Below are 12,164 nucleotides of genomic sequence, written 5' to 3'. Positions count from 1 at the left end.
GTCAATGGTCATATACAGTGAGACTCAATATTGTCAAGATGTCAGTTTAGATATTAACAGATGCATTAAAATATATAAAATCTAAAGTGTTTCACACATACTTTAAATGATGTGGAATAACAGAAACTCACTCACTTTTGAAAGGAGTTTAAAATCTACCATTCTTTTCAGAAGATTTCTTAGTGGTTTCTTAAAAGTCTATCCATTTTCTTGCTTTAAAATCCAAAAATTTTACTTTTTGTTAATAGCCCAAAGTAGGTGGAAACCTTGGTTAGAGAATGACATACTGAGGCTAACAGAAGCTTTATCTACAAGTTTTAAAGTCTGAAAGCACCAGTGAACCTATAAACTGGAATATAGCCAGAAAATGGAACACCATTCAACACCAAGAAATGAGCTGCAAGCCATGAAAAAACACAAAAGACTCTTAAATGTGCAATACTATGTAAAGAAACCAACCTGAGAATGTTTCATATTGTTGGACTGCAACTGCATATTCGACAGAGAGTTGAAGTGATAGACCCAATTAAAACTTAGTGGCTTCCAAAAAATGTGGAAGACGAAATCATGAGTCACAAACAGTTGTAGGACAGCAGAAGTACAGCGTACAATGCTGTAATGGTGGATATGTGTCACTCGGCATTTGTGAAAATTCAAATGGACAATATAGACAGTGAAAAACAAGGGTGAACAAAGAGAAAGCGTATCAAGAGTTAACCTAATATGCAGGCTATGGACACTGAGTGATAATGATCTGTCAATGTTGCTTCATCCATTCTGATATTTGATGTATGGAGAGGTGGCTTGATGATGTTACTAGTGTGCCAAGGCATATCCAATTGGAAAGACCAATAGTATTTAGGTTCTTACCTTCCATTTAATTTTGCTAAAAAGTAGTTTACAAAAGGTAACTCTTACACCAGTGAAGAAAATGGTAACTCTTTCTAAAAACCAGGACCTTGTGTAACTTCTTTAGACTATTGATGAAAGTTTTTGCTTCAGCATCTCTAGTCTTGTCAATAGCACACTTCATATATCTTAAATCAACTCATATTTCAGCTGCTTTGAAATGAATAGAATTTAGCATGTGTAGGTAGGTCTTCCTGCAAAACTTCCTGAAAAATGAGGCACAAGCCATTGCTTGGTTTCTACTTTGGTGTAAAACACTTGTAAGGTTAGCTAAATGGGTGAAAGCCAGGCCTAAATCCCAGAGTACTGATTACAAGAGAATCATAGTAGTTAGAGTTCAGGGAAGAGAAAGTTAAAGAGTTAGTGGAGTACAGGTTTTCTAAGTTTTCCAAAATCATCACAGGAAAGGAACTGGCATGGAAATTCATGTGTGGGAAGTTGTCAAATGCCATAAAACCAGATGCATAACTACCTATATTTCATTGCCTTAAAATCAGATCCAATTAAACATAAGAAGGAAAACAGCTACCAAGGTTCAGCAGAAATAGGTGTTATATGTTTGAAGAAAATTAAGCCAAAACACTTTTTATGTCTATTTCAGATAGAAATGAAGCAGATAACTAAAAAAATAGGAAAAAGAGAAGGGATTTATGTTGTTGTTAGTGGAAGAGGGAATAAAATTCAGGGGAAAAAATGGAACTTTGTTTTAAACTTGACAACAAGATAACATACAGTATAGGAAAGACATTCCAATAATGAAATCTGGGCAATTATATTAGAATTATTATATTGTAAAGAAAAATGAGAATTTGGAATTTGGAAATAGTGAACACACCCATTCCATAAAAACAGAGGTGGAATATTTCCAGATATTCAATGAAGTAATAAAGAGCCAAATCTTTGAATGGAGAGTTTGATTATATATGTGTATATATTTTAGTATTAATTCCAAATAAATTTTCTATTATACCTTCTCCAAAAATTAGAGCTACAATGAATTGGTAGAGATGTTTAGACAGGTCTATAGATAGATAGATAGACTAGTAAAAGAGGTAATAACATACAAATAATATTTAATACAGCAGACAAAAAGCTTTACAAGTACTCAAAAGTAGGACAGAACAATTACATGTACCCACTTAATTCTTAGTAGAATTTTGTGAAAGATGTTTTACAGGGATAGAAATAGTAACAGAAACATTTTAGAGTTTTTTCAAGGTCACACAAATGTCAAATAAATAGAACCCACATTTTTACCCATATTGTATATTTCCAGAATCTATATTCTTAATCTCTATGCCTAAGTGCCTCCCACAATACAATAATACCTTTCATTAAAATCTGTTAAAAGTTTCCTTAAAACTTTTATAGTACTGAAAGTATATTCTCTGATCTTACTGGGAAAATAATAAACATTTTCACTCAACCCCATCATGTGAGATATTGAAGTGTTACAAATAAGATCATCTCTAAATACATGAACTTCATTCTATTTTGAATCCATAGACCAAGTAGGAATTGCATAAAAAGAAACTATGAATGGAATACTACTGGGTCTTTCTAGCAGTATCCAAGTCATGACAGGAAACAGTTCTGAGAACATCGTATTATTCACTAGTTTTCAGCACAATCCCCCACCAAGAGATATGCAAAGTGTGTGCTATAGCCAGTCCCTGTGTAAACTCAACTTTTTGGTTAAAAATTGATATCCAAGCAGGCCAACAATTGATTCTTGGAATAGTTATGTAAAATTCAACATTAGATTTCTATTTGTATGAATATAACCCCTAATTAGTAGTACTTTTATAAGCAAAAAGAAAAAAAGGCAAGTGACTATCAGAAGCCAATAATGCATATCACCAAATACTTGTTTTTTGTATGCCAAACATATACCATGGGTAACAGATATTCTCTAAACCCTTACAAGGTTTTGACTTTATGATGTTTATTAAAGGCACAATATTGTCTTACCTCAAGCTTCAATTCATCTTTTCATTACACACACCTGACCAAACAAAATGTCAAATTTTATATATATAGAATTTGTTTGAATAGCCTACATCAAAGTACTACTTCCTTAGAAGATCTGAACTGGTGATACATATTGATTTAGCCAAAAGGATCTCCAATGGCAAATGTAAATTTTTGAGATGGATAGCAAACGTGGGGCAGAGGAAGAAAGGAACATTTTTCTCTTAGAAAGCAAAGCAGACATACAAAACAACAAAGAAATCATCTTATAAATGTGTTAGAAACAATTGCAAGAAAGAAAAAAACACTTGAGTCCTTATCTTGGGGCAGAGATACAACAAAGAATGGGTTAATTTAGCAGATATATAGGTTATGGAGCAAATAAAATAAATTCAATAAAGTACAGTTCCAAGAGTGAACTGTGGTCACATATAAAATGGAGATAAAAATTAAACAACATTGGAGTCAGATCCATGGGTATTAATTCAACTGAGTTTTGTTGTTTAGTTGTGAAAGCATAAAAATGAGTTTGGCACCTGAATTTCAAGGCTAGCTTTACTAATGGAGGGACATATTAAAAGACAATATTCTCCTGGATTAGGAGTTGCCTTTTATTGGCTACCTAGTATTAGGTCAGAAAGCTTTCAAGGTCTTTCCTTCCAAAGTAGGTACTACAACTAACAGCTCATTTTTGAGCCTTTGTACTATAAACAATTCTTAATTCTACAAAGGCTCTTTTTTATTGTTGTCTCTTTGTTATCCCAGGAAACTGCTGTAGGATAAAATAGCTTCTTCCTATTTGTTTTGTCTGAAAGCAAAAATAAGCACCCACTACAGTTTTTCTCCCTTTCTGAAGTACAAATTTTAGGTAAACATGACACTTAAAAATTAAGGGAAATTTTCTTTCTCTCAAATTTTTCTCATCTAAGGAAAAATAATAAAAATAAGAGAAAATAAAAAAGAGCATACATTATATCCTCTTCTGTATATGACAGGGATTTTTACAGTCTATGGGCAAAATGAAAATAAGATATGATTGTTTTTAAGTTAGAATTTATGAAGAAAGTAGAATTGAAGCCAGGCATGGGATGATGTAACTGTAACACCAGCTTCTCTGGAGGTAGAGAAAGAAGATTCATGGTTCAAAACTAACCTGGGCAAAAGATAGAAAGACCCTGTTTCATAAACAAAATAAATACAAAAGGGCAGGCAGATTAACTCAAATAGTAGACCAATTGCCATCATGCATGAGGTCTTGGATTCAATCCCTAGTGCTGAGGGAAAGAGCAAGTAGGAGAAAAAATAAATATTGCATCTTCCTCAAAGTTACTGTAGAAATTAGAATACTGGAAACTACTAGACGAGAGACATAGCATATTATCTTTAACAAAAAGAGTTAACTATGTATACTTGATCTCATTATTTTTTACTCGTGGATACACTATGAACAAGTTTTATTCAAGGAGGACAATGACCTTCTTTTATTTATTTATTTTTTAATTCCACACTATTTGGTCCATCCATCACTTTCCAAGGTACAAAATTGATTATATAGAACTGAACAGATGAAGTCAATACACAACAACAACATCTTCTATAGTTTACCCTATCCTCTATTACCAGAAATGCCCCTACTCATTTCTACCCCTAAGCTTTCTTCCTCTCCTAGAGTTTCATAAGCTTTAGATATTTTGTCTGTGATGAGAAATCATTAGTATGCAATAAATTGAACTTAATGATAGATCTGTTTAGGGCTGCAGATATTACTTACTAGTACTGTGACTTGGAGACAGGCCCTTCACTTCTGTGATTCTTCATTTTTCACCTGAAAGAAAGGAGAACATTGGACTAAATTGATGGTTTTCAAACGAACTAAAGTTTATTACTATATTTAATTCTATAAATGAAATATGATGGAAACACCAAAAAATGAAAGCATTAGAAACTGAAATATTCTGAATGATACAACACAAATCCAGAGCCTGCTTCTGGTATTTTCCCTTAGGCCAGTAAATTTAGTCAAGGCTTGACAGAGCACTCATAAGGAGCTGATATAGCCAGCCAGTTATTCAGGCCTATATAGAAATTATTTCAAACAAATACCAAATCGAAGCCACTTTAGGTTCTCTGGATGATATACATATATATATACATATATATATATATATATATATATATATATATATTTTTTTTTTTACAGCTGTAGAAAGATCTTGCCAGGAACTGTCTACTTAACTGAAAATCCTAACACTAATAGCTCAATGAAGCAACACCATTTTTGTAATTTAAGGATAATACATTGAACAAATGAATGTTGAATAGACCTTGAGGTTTCAAAATTTTGTTGTTGTGAAAATACCGTACCAAGAGGTTACAATTACATGGGCAAGGTAATGAGTACATTTCTTATCAAGCATTGTTGCCTCCTCTTTGTTTCCCCTTCCCATCCTTCCCATCTCCCATCCCCCACATCCCCCACCTCCCTATCCCACCCCACTACACCCCACCCCCTCCCCTGGCCAAAGTTGTAAAGTTCATTTTTCGACATAATGACTTGTACATCTCATTGTTGCATTGGGTCCTGTATCCCTATTTAAACGATTTATTTTTGCCCTTCCCCTCCACAAATTATACCAACATGAAATACAATGAAAGCAGGGTTATACCGTGGGGGAGACACATACAAAGCAACAAAGAAATCATCTTATAAATATGTTAGAAACCATCACAAGAAAGAAAAAAAAACATTTGAATACTTATCTTGGGGTTAATTTCACCTAACATCAACTTATCTGACCTTTTCTGCTTGTCTCAGACATATTTTGGGCATTTACCCAAATGATCACAAACAAGACTACACTAAAGCTACCAGCACAACTATGTTTATTGCAGCATTATTTACCATAGCTAAGATATGGAACCAACCCAGATGCCCTTCAGTAGATGAATGGATCAAGAAAATGTTGTATATATGCACAATGGAATTCTATGCCTCCATCAGAAAGAAAGACATTGCCCCATTTGATAGGAAATGGAAAGACTTGGAAAAAATTATATGAAGTGAAGTAAGCCAAGCCCAAAGAAACATAGGTCCCATGGTTTCCCTTATTTGAGGTTTCACATTTTAAAGACTTATTAGGTGAAACCTCATGTGCATGAAATATAGTTTTGCTATTTCAATATCAAAGTATGTGTCAAGATATTCACAACATTATATGATAGTTTACCCAAATATTGCAAGAAATCGTGCAAGAAATTAAACATGTGCTTTGGGATTAAGTGTTTTTTTAAATATTTTGTCAATTATAGTTATAGGAATTTACTGAATTTTCTAAGCTTTTGCTTATATGTAAAATGAATATAATATGCTCCGCCTGGCTTTGGATTCTGGTTTGTAGGTATTAAATCATATTTGATGGAAGAAATCTCAAAATCAATAGCTAAATATCATTTTTTCTTTTGTCGTCACATTTTATATAATTCCATATGTAGTTAACAAGTCTCAACAAGTCTCAGCACAGAGCATGAAGCAATGTTAGCATCTTTAATGGTCTCTTTCTCAGTGGTTTCTTACTTTGTAACCTTTTGAAGCTGTTAAAATAAAGTCAAATAATGATACTGCTGTGGCATAAGTGTATGCTAGGATCGATAAATTGTGCTTGTTGGAATAAATTGCAATTAAAGGGCTAGTACTTGATTGCTTGACAGTAGGTAGTCTTTCCAGCCCAAATAAACTTGAGTATCAGACTGACTTATAAGCTAATTAGTATGGACTTCACATGTGTTTCATTAAGAGTCCATAAGATCATATCGACTACTGCCCACCTCCTGAGAGCACCCTTGAAATTGCCCTGTATCATTTAAAACTAACAAGTAGTTTTGCTTTCTTGTTTCCTTATTCAAGATTATATTACTCATTTTTAATGAAGTATCATAGAGAAGAATTTGACATATGTTTAAATAATCACTCTAATGGCACTTATCATTTCAGAATTCTCTCTATAATTCTCATATTTCGATACATTTAATATAAAATATACATTAATTCAGAATGAAAGATTTATCATCAGAGAAAGAATGATGTATGTACTAAATAGTTACAACAATAAAAAATACATATGGATAATTCATTTATAGGTTAAAATACCTAGCAGGATATACATTTCAAAAAATTGAATAACCTGTAAATGGGGCAAATTATTGCTCCAAATAAAGAAATGCAGTTATCCTACAGTAAGTTTTGATGTAGCCTTAATTGGTAACTTCTATCCAGTGTGGTATTTTATGTGTTATAAATTCTAACACTTGTCTACATAATTATCAATGACAAAATAGTCAAAGACTAAAGCAAACTTATTTAAGCCATCCTTGACTAAATTCACAGACTTCCTTATAAGTGTTTTTCTCTAATTCAGATTTTACTTAGTAACATTTCTTGATAGAAAGCCACTAAATACACATTTTTTAAGTGAAAAAAAATAAGGAATTCTGCAGTGGTGTGACCATAGTTCATAATAGACTATTATAAATTTTATAATAACTAGAAGAGAGGATATGTGAGTCAATAAACACAAAGTAAGAATCAAGAGATAGAAATATTAGTAACCTTGATTTGACCAAAACTTAGTATATACATGTAATGAATTGTCACATTTTATCACAAATAAATGCTTAATAATTACATGTTAATAAAAAAGAAGTATTTCTGGAGATGGGAATGTTAACAACTCTAATTTGTTCATTACATATTTCATGTACTGAATTATCATCCAGCATAGGCATATACTTGCATAATTAAAATGACAAAGAGTCTAAAATTCAGCAAGGGAGACAATGACCACTTGAAAGTATGTGATTTTTTTCCTCAGAGAAACTTCCCTAATTTTAAGCTTATTTTTGTCATTGAGCTAAGAGGTTCAAATTTGGTAGGGCAAATACCTTAACACTTGAGCAATATTTCTAGCCTTTTGACTTACTGTTTTTCACCCAAGGTCTTGCTAACTTTTTCTTAGAATAATATTCTACAGACAATGTTCCTGCTTTTGAGTTGCATTATGATATATAACAGCCATGCATCATATAAATGACATATGTATCCTGACAAAAGCCAAATAAAAAATAGAATTGTATAAAAACTCTCTCATACCATGCCTTCCCAATCATTTGATACTCAATATTTGATGTGTATTTTATGTGACATTATAAGTCTTGTATACTTGTTAAAATACAATAATATAGCTTTATGTTTCTGAATCTTATTTTTCTTTCTACTTTTTCCAGAAAAGAAATTTGTCTAAATAAAAGTCTAAATAAAAATTTGTACACTGATGAATGTCAATAATCTTCCATTAGATATGACTTATAGCAAATGTTTAATGAAAATTTATTACTTGAATTCAAAATTAACAAAATTCAAAATTATTGTATATGTTATGAGATCATTGCATATTTCTAACAACCTCAATCTGTACATGAAAAAGAATTTTGATAATTTTATAGTGACTTTATAATTTCCATTTGACTTTAAAATCTTCCTTGTAAAATTCAAAAAATAGATAAATTTTAAGCAAAACTATCAAAACAAATTAGAATAAATTAACAAATTTAGAATAAATTAGAAATGCTACAATAAATGTTTCAACCTGGTGATTGGTGAGAGCCTATGGAAGTCTGAATTAGAAGCAAAATCTACACCCTAGCTCTAGGTTAAATCCATCATAAACAGTAACTGTGCTTTCTAAAAGTCAAATATAACACTTATTTACCTTTACATGTCTACAATATCTGGTTAATTTTGATAATCAATTCATGTTTAAAATGCATTAATGAATCAGTCAGTTACTTGGTCCAAAATATTTAAGAAATGAGTCATGCATAAAACATGAGGAGTATAAAATAAAATCAGGAGAAAGTATTTTCCAGTGTATAATCTAATGAATTAATATGAGAGACTATACATATGTTATAGTTTTATAAAGTTAGTTTTATTTTAAATTGTAAGTGATAAAAGACAGACATCATTTGCTTAGAAAAATAAAATGGATGCATAGGTAGGTTTAAATAATAATCTACAAAGAAGTCATTATCCTTTAACATTTCTTTAGCAATTTCCTATGCATCCTAAGATGAGAGCTAAGGATATGTTTTTCCCATGCTTGTCATTGAACTGGGAAGGGGTAGGAAATGTTTTCATTTCTTGTCTTTGTGTTAAATTCACTGAAACAAATAGGTTGAAGATGACCAAAGGCCAAAATTAAAGTTAATATAATTATCCAGTAAACACACAGACTTTAGATAGGCTTGATGGAAATTGATACAACTCTGACTTATATTGGATTTGTTCATTTGTGGGATTATAGCTTTGTTTGAAATATTGCAATAAAAAGTTCTGTTTGTTGATATCACAACTGTGATATCATTAGGACAAACAGCCATTTTATAAGTAGTGTTGATATCTTCCAGGAAACCAAGTCCAGTGGCATGGTGCCAAAAGACAACCCTCTTTCCTAAAACACACTGCTCTATAATCAGGTACCACTAGCATGATTCTTCCTCTTCCTTCTAATCTCTCTCTCTCTCTCTCTCTCTCTCTCTCTCTCTCTCTCTCTCTCTCTCTCTCTCTCTCTCTCTCTCTCTCTCTCTCTCTCTCTCTTTCTCTCTCTCTCTCTCTGTTCCTCATCTTCCTTCTAATCTTTCTCTCCTTCCCTCCCCATCTCTCTCCTCTCTACTATCACTCTGCTGAAGATGAACATTCTACCTTTAGAGCCACAGTGCCACTTCCAGCTTTTTCTGTAAATAATTGGAGATAAGAGTCTCATGGACTTTCCTGCCAGACTGGTTTCAAAATATGATCCTTAGATCTTGGTGTCCTTTGTAGCTAGATTATAGGTGGGAGCCACAGGCACCCAGCTTCTTTGTACACTCTTGACTACTGTTACTTTTTAATGGGACTAAGTCCAGTCATCTCAAACTGGATACATTTTACTTTTCCTCTGGGTATCTTTCCTTAAGGTTCATTAAAAATATTTCACTTTAACTAGTTGTAGAAAGGAGTTGCCGTTCAACAGAGTAGTTTATGAATACAGTGCGTCTTTACCAACGTCACCCCTTACAATATTCTCACTCGCTGCTTCTAGCCCACCCCTTCCCTTGCCTTCTTAATGTTTAGCTTATGTATTGAATTGTTGCCATTTAACAAAGCAAGTTATGTATATATTGTAATTTGATCTGTATCATCCCTTCAACATCTTCACCCTCCTTCAACATACTCCTTCCTTTATATTTCTCAATTCTGTGGTAAGTATATTGCATTCTTGACTACATTCTTTTCCTTTTCCCTTTTCATTCTCCCTCCCCTCCCTTTGCCTTCCCCACCTCTTTCAAGTACTCATATCCCAATACTTAGTTTGTTGGGTTTTGATTTAGTCTTTCTAAATAAATTTAAGATTTGCTCTCTACATAGAGTCCATTAAACTTCAATTAATTCATTTATAACCATTTGGCTATCACCCAATGTGCTTACTTATAGATTTATAGGCACATTCCAGCTCCCACAAATGACAGAAAACATGCAACCAACATGTACTTGGATTTGATTTACTTCACTTAATACACCTGTTTTCAGGTGTATGCTTAAATAATTCTTAAAAATACTTTTGGTGCTACTGGAGTTTAAACACAGAGATTGAACTAAGGTTTTAACTTGCTTGTTTGCCAAGTGTTCTACCACTTGAGCCACTATCCTTAGTTAGTCCTCTTTTCCTTTAGTCATTTTTTAGATAGTCTTGCATTTTCCTCCCCATGGCCTTGGATCAGGCTTCTTCTACCAATACCTCCTGAGTAGCTGGGATAAAAGGCATATGCACTTACTTGTTGAGATGGCATTTGATTTAATTGTTAGTTACTGGCCCACCTTCAATCATGGTACTCTCAATCTTTGTCTCTTGAGTAGCTGGAATTACAGGTCTATATCACCATACTCCATTCTTTATTTTTTAGTCAGTAAATATGTGTTTATTTATTAAAGTGAACTATACAATATGAAACAAAAAACTTCCTTCTACTACTAAGTCATACAGGTAGAGAACACAAAGATGACTTCCTGGCCAAACCCCAGTTCATCCATTGCTAATGATCTTAGAAAACATTTACCCATCCAGGAAGTCAGTGCTCAGCCAATATAGAAAGATTGGATTAAAAAAATGGCTCCCTTATCTCCATATGCATCATCTCTATGATGACAATAAAGTTAATGAATATAAAAATTATTGAGATTAAAATTTTAGAAAAATTAAAAAAGAAAACTTGGAAAATATGCAATGTAATATTATTCAGCAATATAAAAGAATAAAATTGTGTAATTTTTAGGAAAATGGTCAGCAATGGAGGACATCATATTAAACAAGGAAAGCAGTCAGAAAGACAAATACCATCTTTTGCCTACATGTAAAATAAAGAGCAACAGAAACACAAAATGATTTAAAAAGTGAGGTGGATGGGTGGAGAGGGGAATAGTGAACAGGGGAGAAGAGGGTGATGGGAGGAATATTGTAAAAATACCTCATAAATATACGATGTGTACATAGTATACATATACATATATGTGTATACTCATTTATATCATGTATGTAATATATACATGAAATTAGCATAATAAATCCCACTGAATACTGAAATAGGATGGAAAGGCAAGCAGATATTCACTAAAAAACTAATATATTTGGGATAAATGAAATCAAAATATATGGAGATATCACAATGAAACTGTATAATCAATAGAATGTAGTGACAAAGTCAATGTATTTCTATAAAATTAAGAAAATTGGGTAGGAGATGAATGTGTGAATATGTTGAAAATAGTGACATTGATCAAAGTACATTTTGCTCAAAACCTGCTTTGATAAATGGTAGCTCCTTTGTGCAACTAATTAAATATAGTAATAAAATAATATACACTTATTAAAAATCTGTGAATATAAAAATGTTTCTAAATATAAAACATCTAAAATTTTGTTTAATATGTCAATAAACTTTCTTATTATGAATGCTTTTAGCTTTGTAGGAAAACTATTTTTTAAGTTAAATGTGTCAGGGAATAGATTTTTTAAGGTACTACACACAGAATTGTGATAATGTGAAACAGTGGTAGTAAGCAAAAATAGCAATGCTAAGACATGTCCCACCCCTTGTACATGACACCAATCTGTCAAAAATCTTTACCTCTAAACAAAGGTATGATCTCTTTGACCTTTTACTATAACCTTCCTAGATAAAACATAGAAATA

At 32.3% G+C, this 12,164-nt stretch overlaps 1 protein-coding gene across 40 annotated transcripts in view; it reads right to left on the bottom strand.

Annotated features, from left to right (window-relative positions):
• The window catches only part of Ptprd (protein tyrosine phosphatase receptor type D), a 2,013,525-nt gene that overhangs the window by 1,736,931 nt on the left and 264,430 nt on the right, over window positions 1–12,164 (bottom strand). For all 40 annotated transcript variants that reach the window (XM_070033182.1, XM_070033181.1, XM_070033197.1 and 37 more), the window contains one exon: window positions 4,652–4,705. The gene's annotated coding sequence lies outside the window, so the exon portion shown is untranslated. The remainder of the gene's footprint in view (window positions 1–4,651; window positions 4,706–12,164) is intronic.

The sequence above is a fragment of the Dipodomys merriami genome, unplaced genomic scaffold (genome assembly GCF_024711535.1).
Source record: "Dipodomys merriami isolate MVZ:Mamm:240054 unplaced genomic scaffold, mDipMer1.0.p SCAF_22, whole genome shotgun sequence".
NCBI lineage: Eukaryota > Metazoa > Chordata > Mammalia > Rodentia > Heteromyidae > Dipodomys > Dipodomys merriami.
This window is presented reverse-complemented; position numbering and strand designations above follow the sequence as displayed.